The sequence below is a fragment of the Parasteatoda tepidariorum genome, chromosome 1 (assembly GCF_043381705.1).
Source record: "Parasteatoda tepidariorum isolate YZ-2023 chromosome 1, CAS_Ptep_4.0, whole genome shotgun sequence".
NCBI lineage: Eukaryota > Metazoa > Arthropoda > Arachnida > Araneae > Theridiidae > Parasteatoda > Parasteatoda tepidariorum.
In genome coordinates, this window is record NC_092204.1 from 3,946,402 (window position 1) to 3,969,127 (window position 22,726).

General features: G+C 31.3%; 1 protein-coding gene across 1 annotated transcript in view; it reads right to left on the reverse strand.

Moving 5' to 3' along the window:
• LOC107455053 (chaoptin) overlaps positions 1-22,726 on the reverse strand; it is a gene marked incomplete at its 3' end in the record, with an annotated part of 272,614 nt that overhangs the window by 66,479 nt on the left and 183,409 nt on the right. The window contains 1 exon segment of the mRNA XM_071186716.1: positions 11,451-11,482.

The window sequence follows — 22,726 nt, forward strand, 5'->3', positions numbered from 1 at the left end:
CCAAACTAATGATCATAATAACTATATGCATGCGTCATTCATTTGGGAGAGTAGACATGGTTTGTGAAGGAAGCAGCACACTTTGACTGCAATTCCAACCATGCAGATCAACTTTGCGTTAATTAAAGTAAGCCATCAAAAACAATAGTACATTTCAATGAAGTTCACCCACCTAATAGAAATATATAATCATTTAAAATTAGTTTCGATTATTTCAAAAAAAAAAAAAAAAANAAAAAAAAAACAGCATTTTAACTTTAAAAATTTTCACTGCCATCAAGTCGACTGCAAGGCAAGCGTGACGCCGATATCTCAAAGAAGCAAGCATTATTCGGTCAAAAAGACTAGAAAGGCTTTTTTGTATCGATTTTTTGTACTGTCCTTTCATTTTTGTTCTTCGAAATTTTGACTAAATCGATTTTTGAGCCGCGATGGCTCAGGGGAGAGAGCGTTCGCCTTACAATGATGTAAGCTGGGTTCGAATCCCAGCGATGGCTGGTTCATACGAATTCAGCACCCAGCTTGCACCGATCACAGTGCTGACGTGAAATATCCTCAGTGTAGACGGATCATGGGTTAGAGTCCCCTAGTCAGACTAATCCTGGGAGATTTTCCTCTCCATGTAACGCAAATGGGGGTTAGTTCCATCAAAAAATCCTCCACGAAGTCGAAATTTCTCACAATACTTAATCCAGGAGTTCCCTTGTCATCTGGACTGGGTTCAAAATGACAAGGCTTGAACATTCATAGTAGTCGTAAACCCAAAAACTGGGTCGGCTGTTCAACGACGGTTATAAAATAAAATAAAAACCAACTTTTGCTGTTTGTTTAATGTGTTGCGCAATATTATACAAGCAAAAATTTCCAATTTATGTTCCTTATGATCAAAGACAAGTTTGCAGGCGTTTAATAAAATAAGGAGATTTTTCTTTAAAAATAATAAAATAAGAAGAATAAAATAGTATTATATTAATAATTTAATAAAACAAGGAGATTTTTCTTTGCTTTCAACAGTCGTATTATCAATCGTACATATCTTCAAAATTGAAGATGAGAAGAAATATATTTTAATAAATATTATACTTCCAGAGTCTGTTTTTGAACTTTTTTATTTTCGAAAATATCTCCCACTATAATCTTTTCCCGGCAATATTTCAACAGAAAATAAAAAAAGAGGGGGGGCTAAAAATTGCGTTTTATAAATTTATTTTAGGTCTATTCTTTATTTTACTCTTCCCCTGGTGTTTATGGGAGAGGGCGTGGTACTATTTTTTCTCCTGCTTCAACACTAGGTCTATGATTCCACAGCCACCAAATGATATTCTTTATAGTACTTACGTGATAGGAATACGGAACTAGACGAATAAAACGCATCTAAATTCAGAATAGACTGTAAAAAAAAGAACTTTTTTTTTTCAAATCGTCTCATATATTTCCAGCTAAGTCAAAGAGTATCAACCAGTGCCGACCCACAAGTGTTTCGGGTGAATTTTAAGCGAGTGCGGCGCATATCTTTTTTTTGTTCTCTCTCAACACATCTTATGTTAATAAGTATTGTATCAATATTTTATTTCTCTAAATATCTGGATTTTCGTACCAATGAAGACCATTACTTCTATTTAAGGAACTTTCAATTTGCGATTTTTTTTTTTGAGGAACCAAGAACATTTTGGAAATTTCTTCGTAGAATAACTTCTAAATAACGAAGTGAATTTTCTATTTAACGAACCTTTCTTAGAGATCCACTTTACCTATTTCTCAAAATATTGCAGAACATTTCAACCTTGTTAATGAATGTTCTGTGGGAAATTGATTTTCGAAGCCACTTAACTTTTAGAGAAAGCAGTAAAATCCCTTTGTCTTTTTGTTTGCATTTCAAACGAAAAAATACGACAGAATGAAGGGATTCAATCTGCAGCCATTAAACTTAAAAACGCGGCGCGTGTGCTAATGTATGTTTAAAATTACTTTTATAATAAATGCACCTATAATTTCATACGCAAGTTTAGCTTTTTTAGTTGAAAAAATGTATGTAGCATGATAGTGTAACACTGGATAATGTTTTGCTCTATTCTTGTTTCCCATGCAGATTTCTTTTACGGTTAAGATTTATAAAATAAATAGTAGATACTAGTTTACAAGATAAAGGTTTATCAACTGCTGTTTTAATCATGTCAGGTGTTTATGAATTCAAAACCTGTTTTGTGTTGCTTAAGCATTTCAAAAAGTGATTTTTCTATTGAACGAGATTTCTATATAACGAACTTATTATAGGGATTTAGCGTTAAATAGAGGGGCAACTGTATATATTAATACTAAAATTTAAAGGAATTTGATACATAAAGTACACAATTTTTGTTTTAAAATAAAGCTAAGAAATCTGAATAGATGAAAGAGTACAGGTGATATTTTACAAAAGAAAAACTCAGATCTGTAGGGGAAAGCTTTTATTTTAGTCTCACGCAAATGCGTTAATTTATTTAAGCCTTTTAATTCCAAAGATCTTAGAGCCGGAAAGATCCAAATGACAATCTGTGAGCGTTTTTAATGCGGAAGAACGATCCCATTGCATTTGGCAAGAAACAGTCGACAAATAACTTAAGATCTGTCTTTTGGCAGCAAATTAAAACGCCAACAATGTGAATGCCATTTAGAAAACAGCTTAAGTGAGTGTAAGGGATTTATAGATTTCCCCAACTGGAATAAAGGGCAAAGTATAGACTTTTCTTAACGTAAAATTATAAGCTTTAAAGCCAAACTAGGTAGAGTGCCATTTTATGAGCCGTGGTGGCTCAGGGAATAGGGCGTTCGCCTTTCAATGAGGTGAACTGGGTTCAAATCCCAGCGATGGCTGATCCATACAAATTCCGCATCCGGCTTACAAAGACCACAGTGCTGACGGAAAATATCCTCAGTGGGTCATGGGTTAGTCTCTTTGCCGTTAAGCTAACCGTGGGTGGTAATCGTGGTTTTCCTCTCCGTGTAAAAATGCGGGTTAGTTCCATCAAAAAGTCCTCCATGAAGGCAAATTTTCCCCACTACTTGATCTAGGAGTTCCCCCGTCTTCTGGATTGGGTTCAAAATGACAAGGCTACGGAGATCAACATTAGTAGTCGTAAACCAAAAAATTGGGTCGGCTGTTTAACGACGGTTATAAATTAAAATGAATTAAAGTGCTATTTAAACCATTTATTTACTCAGCTCTTCACTTCCATATACTGAAACGAGTATGAAAATCTATAAAGAATAGAGATAAAATAAAATGTGTATAAAGAATAAGTGGAGGTAAAATATTAGTCAAGGATAAAAAATAAAAAAATAGCGTTTAAATCTACTATTTTTCTGTAAAGCAACACATTTAATATTTACTGTAATGAAAAGGGTGAAGCATCGGTGAAGAATGATTATGCATGAATATCACTGGTTAAATATATAATGACCTTTATAGCAGCTAAAAAGTAGTCACACATTTTAGAATGGTGAATAAATGTAGTTGCACATTCAGAATAGATATGAAATGATATACATATATTTAGAATACTGATCGTGTATTGAGAATAAAGATGAAATAGTAGTCATGTATTCAAAATAAAGAGGAAATAGTATTCAAAATAAAGAGGAAATAGTATTCATGTACTTAGAATAAAGAGGAAATAATAGTCATGTATTTAGAATAAAGATGAAATAGTAGTCATGTATTGAGAATGAAGATGAAATAATAGTCATGTATTTAGAATAAAGATGAAATAGTAGTCATGTATTGAGAATGAAGATGAAATAGTAGTCATGTATTGAGAATGAAGATGAAATAGTAGTCATGTGTTGAGAATGAAGATGAAATAGTATTCTGAGTAGATTATTCTGAGCAGAGTATATTAACAATGTAAATACTAAGCAGTATTTCATTACAGCTTACAATTTTAAAAATCGTGAAATGAAAAAGAGCATTAATTACAAAAAAATAACAATCTCAAAAGTTTTGGGGAAAAATTAATAGTAAAAAAAAAATTGCAGAAAAAAATCCATTGAAAAATATATTCTTGCATAATTAAAGAAAATATTTTTCTTTATATATTTGTGAGAAAAAAAATTTTACGAAAAAATTATCTTTTCGCATCGACAATTTAAGTGCATTTTTAATATCATTTTTACAATCGATTGTATTTGATACTTCTAAGATATTCATCGATACATTTTTTCGATACTAAGATACATATCGATACATTCTCGTACTTACAACTCTTTAGTAAGCATTCGTGTTACTAAAGATAGTTTAATTTAAGAACGGTATTTGAATACGGGTCTTAGTTTAATTGAAACATAAACTAATTTTATACAATTTAGACTAGGTTTTCCACCTGATTGGGCATTTAGAAGAATCTGAATTCTTCGAATTTGTCCCGGTATTGGGCAAACAGTTCTTCGAAAGTTCGATGCCCTATGATCAGAAGAAAGGGAAAACTGGATCGTTTGTAAAGGTCCCTTCTTTTAAGAATGAATAACAAATTCTTTAATTAAGAAGTCACGTCCAAAGCCATACTTCAAACGAAATTTAATAGATGTTCGAAAGGGCGGAATTCTTTTCCCAAGTTGTAGCAGTGATTAAACGCCATCATTTCTTAACGGTAAAAGAAACCCTCCTTTCGAACATTTTAAAGAACTAAAAATATGGCGCCTGCATCCAGGCTAGCACAATCCATAAACATTTACATGCAATTAACTGGACCCATTAGTTTTTGTCACCTTTTATTTCTGTTTAGATGAGTGCGAAATGTAACTGTTCTAAATGCGTGACGACGACCCTCTGTTAGTTAAATGTGGTAATGGTAAGGCATCTGATTTAATTGGATATAATTGTAGTTAATCATTAGTTTTGGTACTTTTTTTTGTTAAATGATTGTGAAAAAAAAGGCGTGCTTCTTGAATATTAAGCGTGGTACGAAAAAGACTTCTGCTAAATAATTATTAAATTAGATATGATTTAATAATAATTAAATAATGAATTAATATTTAATAATGAATTGATATTTAATGCCTTTTAATTTAATAATGAATTAGACCAATTGCTTTTTGTTCAATGATTGTGAAATGAAAGGTGTGTTTCTTTAATATTAAGCGTGGTACGAAAAGACTTCTGTTTAATAATTATTAAATTAGATATGATTTAATAATAATTAATTTAATAATGAATTAATATTTAATGCATTTAATTTAATAATGAATTGGACCCATTACTTTTTGTTCACTTTTTTGTTAAATGATTGTGAAATGAAAGATGTATTTCTTTAATATTAAGAGTGGTACGAAAAGACTTCTGTTTAATAATTATTAAATTGGATATGGTTTAATAATAATTTATTGTAGTGAAATGGCCCCGTTATTTTCAGATCAATTGCTTGTTAGATGATTCCTTATTGTAACTGTTACTAGTTAAATGTGGCACCAATGGACCTTTGATTTAACAATAATTATAGTGGATTGTTCCCATAATATTTATTTATTTTGTGAGATGATCGTCTAATGTTAGTGCGTTAAATACCTGATTCTTGGTTTGTTAAATGTAATTTGGAATGACCTCTGATTTAATAAAATGGAAAATTTAAAAATTTGGTTTTCTAAGAAGTACAACAGTTAAAAAAAATTTTTGTCACACTTCCGTTGTTGAACAGCACACCCAATTTTTGGTTTTATGACGATTAATGTTCAACTTTGTTATTTCGAATCCAATACAGAATACAGGGAGACTCCTGTATCAGATATTCGGAGAAATTTTGCCTCAGTGGAGGACTTTTTGATGGAACTAACCCGCACATGCGTTACATGGAGAGAAAGACCAGGAGAAACTCCCACGGTTAGCCTGACGGCAAGGGGACTAACCCATGATCCGTCTATCACTGAAGATATTTCACGTCGGCACTGTGGTCTGTGCAAGCCGGGTGCGGAATTCGTATCGACCAGCCTTTGCCAGGATTCGAACTCGGTTCCCATTATTGGGAGGCGAACGCTCTATCCCCTGAGTCATCGCAACTTTATTTGTTACACTTAAAAAAAAAGTAAAGAAACGTAGGATAAGTAACGATGGTCGTAGGAAAGCTCTTATATAGAAATTATTAAATAGAAATTTAGAATATAGGTTACTATATAGATATTTATAACAGAAATTGTACGCCCTACAATTTTTTGCTTGTTTTATGGTTTGATAAAAAAAAATCTTATATGAAGCCAAATCGAAAAACGCAATTTTTAAAATGTTCATTTTATTTTTAATCCATTAACATCGGAAAGTGATAGAACTTTTGATAGGTGATACATTTTCCTACCAACATTTAGGAACTTAAATTGACATCGGGTACCGAGCTCCAATTGAAATTTGTGCAGAATCGGATAAATTCTTTCCGGCGATATGAATTTCCATTGTGTAGTGTGTCTACCACTACAATTCACTATTATATAAGACATGTTAGCTCGATTCTATGTTTGGGTTCCTTATCATAGATGAAGGTTGACATAGTCGATAACAACTCTCCCCTTATTGGTGACCATCGAACGTGATATGAACACGCCTACCTTGACAGAAACTACCACTTTGAAATAAACACGTCTATCTTGAGAGTAACGCCTACTTCGATCTGAACACGCCTACTTTGATAGATGGTCTGCATTGAACAGTTGACTTGTGACTGCGACATTATCCACCTCCTCGCGCTGTTTCCTTTCAGTCTCGATCATACACACCTGCCTGCATACTCTCGACTGATAATGGCAACACAGGACCCTGATTGTTAACTTAATACAGCTCTCTCCAAAGCAAAAGTACGGTGTTCTTAATACAGCTCTGCCGGTTTCTCACAAAACAGCAATGGATCAACTAGTAGTATCAAAATATATCACAGATATAATTCTGGTAGGGGAGTACTGTAGTGCGTCTACCACTTCCAAAATACAATTCAAATTCACTAGTATGCAAGACATGTTAACTAGATTCTATATTGGGGTACCTTTTCATAGCTGAAGGATGACATTGTCGATATCTACTATCCTTCCCCCAATACTTGTCAAATACTTTTGTATTGTTTAGCAGGACCGTCAGGTTTAAAGACAGACCTTTTAAATCATCGAAATTCGAATTATGGTAAATTCCTTTGAACGAAAAAATGGCAGTTCATTCTGTTTGTGAAGATCTAGAAACACTTGAAGCTTTTATTGTAACCAAGCATCGAACTCTGGAGAGCCTTTAGTTTCTTCCATCTCTTTTCGAACATTTTTTGTAAGTTTCTTTCATCTCTTCTCATTCTTTCTTTTTATAAGTTTGTTCTAGAAGTTTCTTCTATCTCGTTCCAAGCATTTTTCGAAAGTTTCTTCCAGCGTTCTGGAAGAAAATCCAACCCTAACTTTCGATGGTTAACTGATAGTACAGTTACTGGAGTACTATTGGTTTAAATTAAAAACATAAATCTGCGAGAAATATTGAATATTTTCATTGTATCTTTAATTTTTTTTTTAAATTCTTTATTGTTAAAATCCTAGATTCGTTAAAGGCTATTCAGTTATAAAATATTTTAAATCTTATTTGTTTTTCGTAGTTTATTATCAAATGTATTACAGCCCTACCAACTCTTACACTTGACACACATTGATATAAAACGGGGAAAATAAAGAGATTTTCTCCTTGGGTTGAAAGTAAGAACACGGGAATAAAGGGAAAAGTAGAGTTGGACACACGCATGCAGAATAAAATGTAATCACAAAAGAACTTACAGGGGATAAAAACAAGAATAAAAAAATATATATACACACCAATAAATGGAGATTAGAATCCAAAAGAAGGGAAAATCTGTTGGCGGAGATAACTAAAGAAAAGAGCCAGAAGAAAGTAGGGAAAAAAAAGGGAAACTGATTTTTTCCCTTGAAGGGTTACAAGAAAAAAAAATTAACAGCAATAACTTACAAGCAAGAATAGCGACCAAAAATGGTCACCCGTTAACTTTTATACATATCTTTTCTCACTTAAAATAATGATGGTAATTTCCCTTTTCTGTGGTTGTTCGATAAAACGCCGGGATTTTGAGTTTATATGCTTAAGAAAAAGGGGAAAAAAATTAGTGATGTAGCTTGAAGCTCTAATATTCTTTTCCCCGTTTATTTACTTGGCTATTTACATAATTCTGCATCACGAATGAAATTAGATTATTTTCAAACTGTTTATGGCAATAGGATGTTTCGTTGTTTCAAGTTAATTTTTTTGCTTGTGTTTTGCTTAAATTTTTTATAATATTTCCTGATAATTAAAACTGAATCGTTTTTTTAAAACAAAGAAGTTGAGGTTTTTAATGTGAATAATAAGACATGAATTTAAATTGGAATATGTTAGAGTTAAAAAAGTTCTTTTCTTGTAAAAAACAAATATTTTCTTATCATACTTATTTTTATGGCTTTTTGTAATGAACATCAAAAACTGATTTTTTTTTCTTAATAGTTTTAAAATATGTTTATTTTAAGATTATCGTTAATAATTGTGCTTTCAACCAAATTTGTTTTTTAATGTACTAACAAATAAATTTAAAAACAAATTAGCTAATTTCCATAAAAACTAAAAATTTCTTTATTTTATTCAAGCAAACTTCGAATAAAAAAGTATTAAAATCCATAACAATAAAACTGAAAATAAATGCTTCATAAGTTTAAAGATATTTTGTGCAAAGGAAATACAATTTAGTAATATGAAAAAAAAATGAATCTAAAAAGATTTCGAAATAACGAATATTCAACAGCAGTATGACTTCTAATGACACTGTTATTCTTCAGAATAATTCAACAGGATGCGTAGCCATACTTTTCAACAAAAAATAAGCACCTTTTAAGAACTTTTTAAGCACTAAAAAATAGTTTTAATCTTTTTCAAAAAAATCATAATTAGGATCTGCGCAGTAATAAAATTTATTTTTTACTATCGCGTAAAATTCTTAATTTATAAACACAAAATAAATAAAATTCATAAACTCTACGTAATTATGATAAAATAACTAGTTTCTAATATTTAAAAAATCGTACATAAAATTGTGAAAAATCGTGCATTTTTTGTAATTAAGAGCAACAATCGAGACGAAAAGGAAAAAAAATATCTTTTTAAATTAAGCACTTTTTACAAACCTCGAATTAAAAAAAGCTCCTTTAAGGGTTTCTAAAAAACGTAAATCAAAAATAAGCACTTTTTTAAAAAAGCTACGCACCCTTCTCAAATGAATGACTAAATGGTATCCAAAAAATCACACTGAGCATATGATTATATCTTTTGAACACAAAATAATAAACGGAATAACCTGAATAAATTTTCATCTAATAATGGGATTTTCATGTTTTCAATAATTCGAAAGTCTTACTTAAAGTATGCTAATTAATTTGTACAGACGATATTTTAAATTACGAAATTAAATATAAGTTTTTTTGCTTTTTATAATATTTTTTTTCTTTCATTGATTCGAATTTTTAACCCTTAAAAACATGGGGGAAGTCGCAATCGGGGGGAATACGAACCCAATAGTCTGGTCAGGAGGGCCGTCCAAAGTTTGGACCCCATAATGATAATTTTACATATCTCGAACTGTTTGAGCGAAATGAAAAATTTTTTGCAAGTAACTATAAAATTCGTTTTTCCAAAGATAATTCTATGAAAAAATAAATGTTAGTCATTATTATTTTATTTAATAATAGTCGAAAAAATTTTGAAATCTAATGCATACAATTATTTTAAAGTATGTAATTTTACATTGTAAAAGACAAATTTCGATAGAAATCGGATGAATAGTTCCTGAGAAATCCAATTTTAAATATGCCATTATTTTAAAATTTGTTTTCTCAGGAATGCTCAGATTTCGCCCCAATTTCGCATTTTGCCATGTAAAATTACCTCAGTTAAAATTATGCAAAAATTTGTATATCTTACTATTCAAAATTGTTTCGATAATAATTAATTAAAATAAGGAAAAATAATAAATATTTACTATTTGTTTTTTGCATTGAATTATCTTTGGACTAACGAATTTTATAATTCTCCGAATAAACTTAAATTTTTTCAACAGATTCGAATTTCTGACCCCCCGAATATAGAGGGTAGCCGCAATCAGGGAAATAAGGTCCCCGTAGTTTGGTCAGAAAAGCGATCCAAAGTTTGGACTTCTTATTGTTATTTTTACTTTTTACGTACTTCGTCATATCCATACCTGCCAACTTTCAATCCTTTCGAGGATGATTTTTCCCAGTGGTAGTAAAATTTAATTTTAATTACAGTTTTAGGCAGAAACATGCGCTTTATTTTGAAAAAGCTAATGCGGACTTTCACGAACGTGTATTAGTATATATGATTATTTTTTAAAAAAATAGTGGTGGTCAAAAAGATTACAAAAATAAATTTATAAATGCAAGAAATATATAGAAAACATACATTTTACTACCACTTTAAATATAGAAATAAAATTTTACGCCAAATGCGTAAAAGTNAGTCGAAAAAATTTTGAAATCTAATGCATACAATTATTTTAAAGTATGTAATTTTACATTGTAAAAGACAAATTTCGATAGAAATCGGATGAATAGTTCCTGAGAAATCCAATTTTAAATATGCCATTATTTTAAAATTTGTTTTCTCAGGAATGCTCAGATTTCGCCCCAATTTCGCATTTTGCCATGTAAAATTACCTCAGTTAAAATTATGCAAAAATTTGTATATCTTACTATTCAAAATTGTTTCGATAATAATAAGTAAAATAAGGAAAAATAATAAATATTAACTATTTATTTTTTGCATTAAACTATCTTTGAACTAACGAATTTTATAATTCTCCGAATAAACTTACATTTTTTCAACAGATTCGAATTTCTGACCCCCCGAATATAGAGGGCAGCCGCAATCAGGGAAATAAGGTCCCCATAGTTTGGTCAGAAAAGCGATCCAAAGTTTGGACTTCTTATTGTTAATTTTACTTTTTACGTACTTCGTCATATCTCAGGAACATTTTAAGCAAACTGAAAACATTTTTTGTACACAATTATAAAATTTGTTTATCCAAAGATAATTTCATAAAAAAATAATTTTAAATTATGTATTTTGTAATATTTTGTTTAATGCTAGTCGAAAAAACATTGAATTTTAAGGAAAATAAGCACCTTTTAAGCAATTTCTAACAACGCTAAGCACAATGTAAATAAATAAAATAAAATAAAGATTTCTTTTCTTAAAAAAAAAAAAAATGAATTCGATTTGGAATCACTAAATAAACTTTTTTTCGTTTTAATAAAATATCATACAAAACAGAGAGTAACAAAACAGTGACTTTGCGAAATAATTTTCTTTCTTTAATAGTAATATATAGAATGTTTTAAAACGTTTACAGATACACACTTTTCTAGTAGTTGCATCAACTAATTTATGAAAAAATCTGAAAAAAACTTACTATTTCAGTTTCAGACTTCAATGATACATCATCTGAAAGTAACAATAATTCATAGTTTAATATAATATAATTCATAATTTATTAATATTTAATTCATCAAATTTTAAAGAAATATTAAGAACAATATCAGAAACTGAAAAAAAGAGAAGAAAAAAATAGTGATCGTCGAAAGGCGAGCATATGTTACAAATTGGCAAAATGGTTGTTGTCTAAGTTTTTTACCCATTTTCCGACTATATATTTCCCTTTGTGATATTCACCTGAACTAGTATTGAAAACGATCCAGTTTGAACTATAGGTTAGAATTTCTGATTCTTCATTAAAACAATAAAAACAAAAAATATAGTTCAAATGGTGAAATTATCTTTCATTCACAACTCAAGAAGTATTTTATGGGATCTTTCTAGTCCCCTTTCTCAAAAATAAACTCACCCACTTAATGCATTTCCTTTGCTAATGGGTAACAAGAAGCTAAAACACTTTCAATTCCTTTAAAAATCACTTTTAATGTATAATTCATGTTTGTAATACGACATATGCTTTAAGAATTAGCATTAACCGTAACAGAATGTATTAAATTACACTATTGCTTAATAAATCAGTAATTTAATCATAATAATAAATAATTAATCAGTAATGAAAAGTGCATAGTAATTATCTAAGCAGGATTTTTTTTAAAATATAGTTAAATGCAGTCAATAAAATATAAGTTGCCCTACATTTACTCTAGTGGGGTTTATTTGGAGGCACGGCTTTTCTTTTTCTAAGAGTACCGCACAATGGATTGATCGTAGAGACACAGTTTTGAGTAGAACATCGAAGTCAAGTTTCATTGGCAGCGGTCAGTAAGCGGGAGAAAGACCACTTTGATCAGCCTGCGAATTAAACCGGGGGTGCGCGGTATCGGTCCTCGTTAAACTGTAACCGTAAAGTGCTCGACTTCATGACAAAGTGCTCGACTTCGAACAAAGAATTAAAAATGGTTTAAATTTTTTTAACAGTTTTCCATTTTTTTGATTTCTATAAAATACGCCCAGATAATATTAATAAGAAGTATTAGGATTTGGTGGAAATTTTTAATATTTTAACCAACAATATTGTACAATCAAAATAATATTTTCATTATTTCTGAATTTGTATAAGTCATCCGCAATGCATTTTAAACAATTAGAGCACGAAATTCAAGCAATTATGCCAACAATGAATCAAAGAAAACTGTCAGAAAAGAATTTAAATTATTTGGGTTTTTAACTGTCGTTGAGGATATAGAAGTAATGCAGTAAGAAAAATATGCGGATATTTTCAAAGACGTATGCACGTTTTAAGAACGGTATGAAATTCCTTTTTTGTAAATAAAATTCTAAATTATCCTTCCACAAATTTTTATAAGCTTCAGAATAAAATCCTTTTGAAGAATTTAGAACTAATTTCTTCCCGTTTGAAGTGAAGTGCTGTTTTACTTTTCTCAAAACTTACTTCTTTCCTTTTGAATTTTTAATGCTATCTAAACACTGCTTTTAAATGTCAAAATGAAAAGCACTCTGAGTTATTTGTTAACCATGAACAGAAAGTTCAACGAGTTGCTTTATAAGTTAGACAGCCAAATAGTTATAGTAAGTTAAATGCATAGAAATAACATTTCGGCTGAGTCCGTAGATGGTTTGTATGTAGATTATTTGTAGATGACGTTTTTCCTTAAAAATATGTAGAAATTATTCATTTTTTTAGAATATGCTAAACAGTATGAAATATGTGTTCTAATTTTAGGATTTAATGTAGGTTAAAATCTTAAAAGGTTGAGATTCAATTTATTTTTCTAATGGTGTTCTTGATCATAATATTTAGATATCGAACATTATGAAAACTTCTCTTATCTTGAAGTTCAAAGTTTTAAAAAGTGTTACTAATAACATGAACCAAAAAACAAAAACAAAAAAAGATTTTTGTGAGATTTTCCAAAAAGTGTAACACATTTTCTTAGAGTGCTTTTAACTTCATTTCACTTCCTTGGCTAGAGTAAAAAAACAAACTATATTTCAAATTTAACTTTTTTTTAAATAAATATATTGAGTTATTATAAAATTGAAGTTTTTCTAGTTTTTTAATGGCATTCAAGACTTTCTTTCTCATTTTCTACTTTTAATAAATTTTTTCATGCAACGTTAATGTCACAACTTACGAACGTAACATTAATTTACTGCCAATGGCCATATCTTTTTTTCGTGAAAACATTTACGGGTTGACCCGTATTTTTATAGTCATGTTAGATTTAATGGCATACATTTTACAGACGCGACGGATTCACTTTTTACCGCACACTGACCATAAATTAGAGGTGAATATTTTCTGAGTGCTCGGCTGTGCTTAAAGCCTCCGTATAAAAATTATTCTTTGTACTGAATTATAAGATATTTATAATATGTGAGTAATAAATAAACGTTACAGTAATGGGTCGTTTTACATTCGCTAGAGATATGTAAATAATTTTCATTGCTTAATGAGTAGTTTGGTTTTGAATTCCGTTTCTGTTAAAAGCAAGTTTATTGTAATTTGTGGGCAAGAAAACATATACTTTAGTACAAAATGTAAAAGGGATTTACAAAACAACCAGAAGAATGAGTTGATCCAACGAAATCACCATCGAAAATCAATGAGATACTGCAACTGATCAGAATTTGGTGCTACTGTATTCCAATAGTTTATTTCATAAAGGATCGTTGCCAACATAAAATGTGAATTTTAAAATTAAGTATCTCTATATCTATTTGACGAAAATACGTAGATGAAATGATCATATTAAAATCAAAAATGTTACATAGCATTATTATAAAAGATTTAGTAGTCTCTCTTAGGAAAATAAATATATTAGAAAACGATGTTTCCTCTATAATTTTATTTTATAACCTTCGTTGAACAGCAGATCCAATTTTGGGTTTACGACTACAAATGTTCAACTCCGTAGCCTTGTCAGTTTGAACCAATCCAGAAGACAAGGAAACTCCTGGATTAGTACCCCCAGAGGTATTGATTTGTTATGGGAACATGGAGGACTTTGCGACTCGACAGATTTAACGTGCATCCGTCACAGTTTACTACACGGGGAGTATCCGGCCGGTGAGTATCGAACACACGAACTCTTGGACATGGGACCAGTGCTCTGGAATAATTCGATTATCCGAAGTTCCAAGAGTTTTTCCGTATTACTTCGGATAATTGAGTTCCGTTTAAATCTCAACCTAGTAAAGCCGCTGAAAAAAATTTATTTCGAACTTTAAAACTCAAGTTAGGTCATCCCCTTTTTTCGAATAGGTTCTCTTAACTTTTAATATCCTCAGACCTATTTGTAAACAATTCATAAAATAGACAATATCATTCGAAAAATATTCCCTCCCGATGTATGACGAAAACTTATTAAACTACGGCTACTGGGACCCCGTGGGGGGAACATTACCACCCTGACTTTTCATTCATTTGCCGTTTCATTTTCATTCAATTCATTCTTTTTCTTAGCCTTTATTCCACGCAACCCTACCCCTTTTAAAATAGAACATTTGAAAAAAAAATTCGACGATACTTTCGCGCATTGTATAGCAAAAGAAAAGAAATGACGAAGTCGGGAGGGAATATCTTCATAAAACTGCTTTCTTTTTCCCCAAGAGAAGGGAAAAAGTCATAATCTACCGAAGTGGGGTGGAAATATATTTACCTTGATGCTAAACTTAATAATTTTCTGAACTCTCCCTCCTTTTTTCCCCCTCTTCAATAAGGGGGGAAAAAAGGTTATGATATTGGGGGAGGAGGCGGAAGAATGAAAAGCGATTAAATATTTTCGCGGTGGAAAAATTCCCTCATAAAAGAATAAAAAGAAGGGTAGGTATATATATAAAAAAAAAGAGAATTTTTTCTTTCCCCCGTTGAAGATTTTTCCTTGTTGAAACAAGAGGGAAGATGCGATAATGTAATGAGAATATGGATGATGAAATACAAATTGAGGGGAGGACAAATCTATTAGAGAGGCCTCTTGTTTTGGGTGGATTAAACATTGTTTAAAATGAATAAAACGGATCATTTTGGATAGTCTCCATCTTTCACAAAGTTTGAAATTTAATCTTGTCAAAAAAATATTTAACTTCATTATATATATATATGCATATGTATATAATACCTTTTTAATACTGTTTTTTATTTTATTTTCAGTTTTTACATGTTATTTTTACTTTTTGTGTTCTATTTTATTTGTTGTAATTTTTATAAAATTTTTTTGAGTGCTCCTCACACTATTGTACTAATACTAATATAATTTGCTTTGGCTTTATTGGTACAATATCAGAAAGCACTCTGTTTTGCGGATACAATCGTGTGGGCTGATGAAAAGATTATCTTTTTTTTTCCTGGTTTTTAAAAAAAAAATTTTTTTTTTAAACGGTTTTTTGTTATTTTTACTTAATATTCCCCCCCCCTTTCTTTCATATGTCTATAATTTTTCTTTGTTTTATTCAACATTTTGAACTTATATATGAACTTGTATATATNTGGGAATTCCTGTTGGTTCTCAGGAATATACCATCAGAACAATTTGGAATTCGACGATGTAACGAATGCATCAATGGCAGAATATATTTTGTAACGTTTTCACCTATCTACCACAGCACATGTGATATCGTTAACCCATAAATACAACTCCCTTGGCCACATTATCAGACGCACTCTAAGATTCTATGTTCATTATGTGATATCTATACAGCTATACATTGTTGTACATTCAGGTGATACTCTATACAGCTGCATTGTTTTTACGGGACTGTTTGCACTTGTTTATGTTCGTCTATCAATTGGGCAAAAATTAGACGATATATAATATAAATTAGACGATTGGATACATCAGACGATATATCATATGAATAAGCAAAAATTAGACGATATATAATATAAATTAGACGGTTGGATACATTAGGCGATATATTATATAAATATAGAATAATTATTATATCGGGTATTAGTATATTATAATATTAAGACAAAATGATTAGACGCGCTGTAGTGTCTTAATAATGACATGTTTTGCACGAGTTTATAGGCAATACTTTTACATGTAAACATGCGTGTAATGAGCATTTTTATTCAGTAGATTTTCTATGTACTACCTCCTGGTATTTATTTTAAACGTATTGCATTACAATGTTAACCCATTAATACACGAACGTAAACAAGTGCAAACAGTCTCGTAAAAACAACAAAGCTGTTATAGTATCACCTGATTAATATTTTACATAGAATCTTGTATGTGCGTCTAATACAGTAGGGAACCGATTATCCGGAACGATCGGGATCATCGCTATTCTGGATAACTGATTTTTCCGGTTTTCTGAATCGCTACAAAAAGCAGTTTTTTTACTGTTAAACCCAACTAAAAAAAATTTTCTTTGGAAATAATCTTAAGAAGAAGAAAAAACGATGAAGTAATACACTAATGATTATTTCCAAAATGATGGTAAGGTAAACATTTTTCAAAAAAGAAAGGGGAATCCTAAAATCTTATGAGGAAAAAAAATTATTTTTTAAAAATATGGCGGGAAAATTTATGGAATTTTGTTTCGGTTTTTTGGTTTTCCGGTTTTCTGATTTCCGGATAACGGGTTCTGTACTGTAATTTGGTATTGTAACTTTATTTCAAATGATCCTAATCTTCTATTTCTGGTACCTGCCGTACTACTTTCTCACGACGTTCCCGACACTGCGTTGCTAAGCAACAACTATAAACCCTCGTGATGTCCCCTTAAAGCTTGTCCCAATAATCCTGGAACACCCTGTATACATAAATATAATGTTAGTAATAAAGAGTTATTTATGGGATGCTTTTATAAAAATATATTCTTCAACCCAATAACACAATAATGTATCGTTTTGTAACTGAATCCAATACTTTACGAATCAAATACAAAAAAAAATATTGTGCTATATTAGAAGGAAAAGGTATTTCGGCAAAATAGTACGAAGTAAACCAGTACAGACCCACGCCTGCCCCCTCAAGATGTTCCCCCTCTGCCAATTCGATGTTTGGTATTTTGTTGTTTAAAGAGTTTCTGAAGGGAAAAAAAAGAAGATGCTCGTCTCTTTCACGAATAGATCAGAAGAAGAAAGAAAAAGAAGAGGAAATAAAATAGCTTTGGGGGGTGGAGGTAGGAAGAAATAGTTGCCTGCTGCAGCGCTAAATAGATTTCGATACTGTTTGTTTTTGTGACGAAGAGAGATTCGAAGAAAAGATTTGGATTCGAATGTTTATCGAAAGCACCGAGATTTGGAAAGTCTGTGCAAAAGCGGTGTAGTCTCAATATGGGGTTATTTCTTCAGGGAAAAGATATCCCAGAAAGCATGTAACCTCACGGCAACCTTGTCTCGGAATTTTCTTTTTAGTGTCACAAAAATGTTTATACTAAAAACCTTTTTTTTAAATAAAGCAAAAATATTGCACTTTCAACACCTTTCATCTTAAAAGGATTAAAAATTAGTTTTTAAAGCTTTTTTTAAAAAAATATTGTCATTTAGGTAAAAGGGTCACTTGGGTCCACCATGACGTTTCAGCTGACGTTACACTAGCGATGGGATCCAATGGCATTGTCCATTCAAATTTCATGACAAGGTGGATTTTAGCTGAGCATACAAGATGATGCGACAAGAAACCTTATAATGACCTAGAGTTAAGATCATTTTCACCTTGAGACTAGTTTTATGAAAGGATTTTTTCCCGCTTGAAAACCCTAAATCAACAGCGATTTAAGGTTTTTATACAGAAGGTTGTTTTGCAAGGTTTTGGATGAGGATAATGTGCGTAGAATAGAGCAGATCTCGTTTAAAGGTTAGAAGGTTTACACGTAAACTGCAAAAAAACCGTTTTAAGTTTACATTAAAAGGTTTTTGCGGAACACAATGACTCCCTAAAATGAATCTCAAGCAAATATAAATGAATCTCTAGCTTCATAGAAAGAAGAAATTGTTCTACATTATCCAAAGGTGGAAGGGTTTCACTTTGTGCTACGTATGATTAAAGCAAAACAATGTGAATAAAGTAAACATATATGCAGTAAAACCTCCAGGAAAGATCACCCCATACCTAAAGACGGTACTGACGTACTATAGTTTCACTACTTGCAGTGCCCTACTTCCGATTACTGCTTAGAAACATTGACCACCCCCATACGGTATCACTCCCATATGACCACCCCCATACGGTATCAATCCCATATGACCACTCTCACATGGCCACTAAAAAAAGTCTGTCTTGAGGTCCGATTTTGTGGGCTTATGTTGGTTTCAGTGCGATTCATGATGATTCAATATCATTTGATGGTCGCCGTCAACCAACATTTTCCATTACGAGTTCATGGATTTTGATATGCCAACAAACTTCCATCTTTCCATGATGGAAAATGCTATTTCATTACTATGATGGTCAACCATCAAGAGAAGTTTGATTCTCATGGACCAACAATCCGTGATGGTTCATGATGGTTCCCACTATACATTTCCATGATGGTTGCATGGGAATTCTTGTTGGTTTTCAGGAATATACCATCAGAACAANTGTGAATAAAGTAAACATATATGCAGTAAAACCTCCAGGAAAGACTACCCCATACCTAAAGACGGTACTGACGTACTATAGTTTCACTACTTGCAGTGCACTACTTCCGATTACTGCTTAGAAACATTGACCACTCCCATATGACCACCCCCATACGGTATCACTCCCATATGACCACTCCCACATGGCCACTAAAAAAAGTCTGCCTTGAGGTCTGATTTTGAGGACTTATGTTGGTTTCAGTGCGATTCATGATGATTCAATATCACTTGATGGTCGCCATCAACAAATATTTTCCATTACGAGTTCATGGTTTTTGATATGCCAACAAACTTCCATCGTTCCATGATGGAAAATGCTACTTCATTACTATGATGGTCTACCATCAAGAGAAGTTTGATTCTCATGGACCAACAATCCGTGATGGTTCATGGTGGTTCCCACTATACATTTCCATGATGGTTGCATGGGAATTCTTGTTGGTTTTCAGGAATATACCATCAGAACAATTTGGGTTTTTTTATGTTGGACCATCCTAAATCAGTCCAAATTCCTACAATGGGATGGTGGTTGGTCATGATCGTTCCAACATTTGATTTCTATGGTACTATGATCGAAATTCGTTATGGTTCAACGTGAACAAACCATTAAAACAAGTTGCTATTCTTATGTAGGACTATCATACATCAGTCCGAATTCCTACATTGGGGTGATGGTTACTTATGTTGGTTACCATTAAAAAATATAATGGTTCGTGATGGAATTGTGGACGGTTGCCATCAAGATTATGTTGGACCATCAATGGAAAACCGTCAAAAATTTTGACTTTGGTATAGCGACGACCTCTATTTACGACCACTCTAAGGAGGAACGGTATTTTTTCCATAGACTTTCTGTTGAAAAAAACCTTTAGGAGAGATCATTAAAACCTCTCCCAGCGACGGGGAAAACATCTGCTCCAAATGCGGAAAAGGTCAAATAAGGACACGAACAATCATCAAAATCAAAAATTTAGCATAACAAATTAAGTAGATTAAAATGTATTCAAAATATTTGTGTGAGGATCCTATTTAGAGAGCTTTTTCTGACGATACAACTTCATGTTGCTGTCAGAGCGCACTAAAGGTGAGGATTTAATTTTGGAGTCAAAAGTTATTTTGGAAAAAAAAAACAAGCATCTCAAATAAGCAAACCTATTCTCACCTTTTAAATCTAAGTCTTTTTTATAATATAAAACTAAATGCAAACTTAACACTAAACATACCAACACTTAAAATATACCTATTTCTACTATATGGTCAAATGATCGGACTGTATGTTTCTTGTTTGAATGTTTGAAATAGGGATGTTAGGAAATAAACTAAAAAACTTTATTAAACCAAATTGTATATTGCCAATTTTTATGTACACAAAGAATACAAATTTTTTATTCATTGTTCAACGCATTTTTTACATATACAGGGTGTTTACATTGTACGTTTTCCGCAAACATGTTTTTCACATTTAAAACAAATTTTGATGGTTTTATTGCCGTTACAATATCCTATTTGGCATGTCTTACGTTGATAAGAATCTTGCTACTTACCAAAACTTTTAATCACTTTTTCGGACACAAAAATGTTAATCTAAAATTTTAGGTATGTGTTTCAAATTTGAATTCACAGTTAGTCTGATTGAGCAAACTACGCAACAGTCTTTGCAAAAATGTGCATTTAATCGAATGCAATACGTTGAACACTCATTATATTGTAATTTCTGATCCGATAACTTTATAAAGCAATAAATTGTTCTCTCAGTCAAATGGCCGGTTGTGGTAGAATATTAATAATAGAATATTAACAGTACATAATTGTTAGAAAAAGCCATGAAGTCAAATGTGAAAAAAAACGATATGATAAGCGCATTTTCAATGCAGAAGTTATTAAACTGTCATTAGACCTGTTATGGTATTTATAGTGTGAAACAAAAAAACACACTTTTTAATTTACTTAAAATAGCTTTATGATTCGTAAATGGTAAATTTGTTTTTACGTATAACTAACTATATTAGTTCAGAACATTTTGCTAAATTTTATTCATCGATCCGTTGATGAAGAAAACAGAAGTTGCATTTCCGCACCAAGAAAATGACACTTGACTGAAATTTAAATCATTTGCAAAAAGTAATGTACCTTCGATAACAATTTTGAAGTCAATGGCCTCCATCAACGATCACTTTTCCGTGAAACTGAGAGTGGTCACTCCCGAGATGTTCTACCGTATTACAGTTTCGGTTCTTAAGCTTCTGCACCAAAATATTGAGTCAAACTTACAGCACGAGGGAGATAGTAGCGCAGGTTATCACATTTTTTGATTTCTTGCACGTTCGTATTTATTAAAATTTGAATTGATATTAAAATGGAATAAATTTATTTCATGAAGTTTCGTTATCTTTTGAAATGGTCATAATTTTTAAATTCCCCTCCCCCCAAAGTCAAAAAGTTTGATGGTTTTCCATTGATGGATCAACATAATCTTGATGGTAACCATCAAGAATTCCATAATGAACCATTATATTTTTTTATGGTAATCAACATTAGTAACCATGATCTTAATATAGGAATATGGACTGATGTATGATGGTCCAACATAAGAATAGCAACTTGTTTTGATGGTTTGTTTATGTTGAATCATCAGAAATGTCCAACCTAGTTTCTTAGAAATCAAATTTCTGAACAATAGTGAACCACCATCATCCCAATGTAGAAATTCGGACTGTTTATGATAAGCCAAGATAAAGAAAAAATTCTTTTGATGGTATATTCCTGCTGAACCAACAAGAACTAGTATTAAACCATCAGGGAAATGCATTGTTGTACAGTTATGGACCATCACGAATTTCCATCACAGCATCTTAGAAATCAAATGTTGAAACAATCATGAACAACCATCATTCCAATGTAGAAATTCGGACTGTTTATGATAAGCCAAGATAAAGAAAAAATTATTTTGATGGTATATTCCTGCTGAACCAACAAGAATTAGTATTAAACCATCAGGGAAATGCATTGTTGTACAGTTATGGACCATCACGAATTTCCATCACAGCATCTTAGAAATCAAATGTTGAAACAATCATGAACAACCATCATTCCAATGTAGAAATTCGGACTAATTTATGTTATAATAACTTATAAAATTGATATACTGTAATAATAATTTATTATGTTATAATAATTTGTAAAATTGATAATAATTTTACAAAACTGAATATTATTTGGATTGAAATGACAATAAGAATATGCAATCAAAACAGTTTGGGTATTTTTAAAAACCCAAATTGTTTTGATTGCATATTCTTATAGTCGTTTCAATCCAAATAATATTCAATTTTGTAACATATCCATGTTAAATACGCTTTCTTGAAAGATAACATTTCGATTAAATGATGTCAATCGATATTCACATCCACTATCTTAGCAGTAATGATGATACAGTGTCTTTGTCTATTTGACCCTTAAAGCTAAAAACTAATTTAGTCATTTCCATCCAAATGATATTTAATTTTATAAAATATCCATATTAAATACGCTTTCTTGAAAGATAATATTTCGATTAAATGATGTCAATCGATATTCACATCGACTATCGATCGACTCTGATTGCAGGATAAAAATCAACTCAATGCGTGTAATGTTAAAATTCAATTCATTCT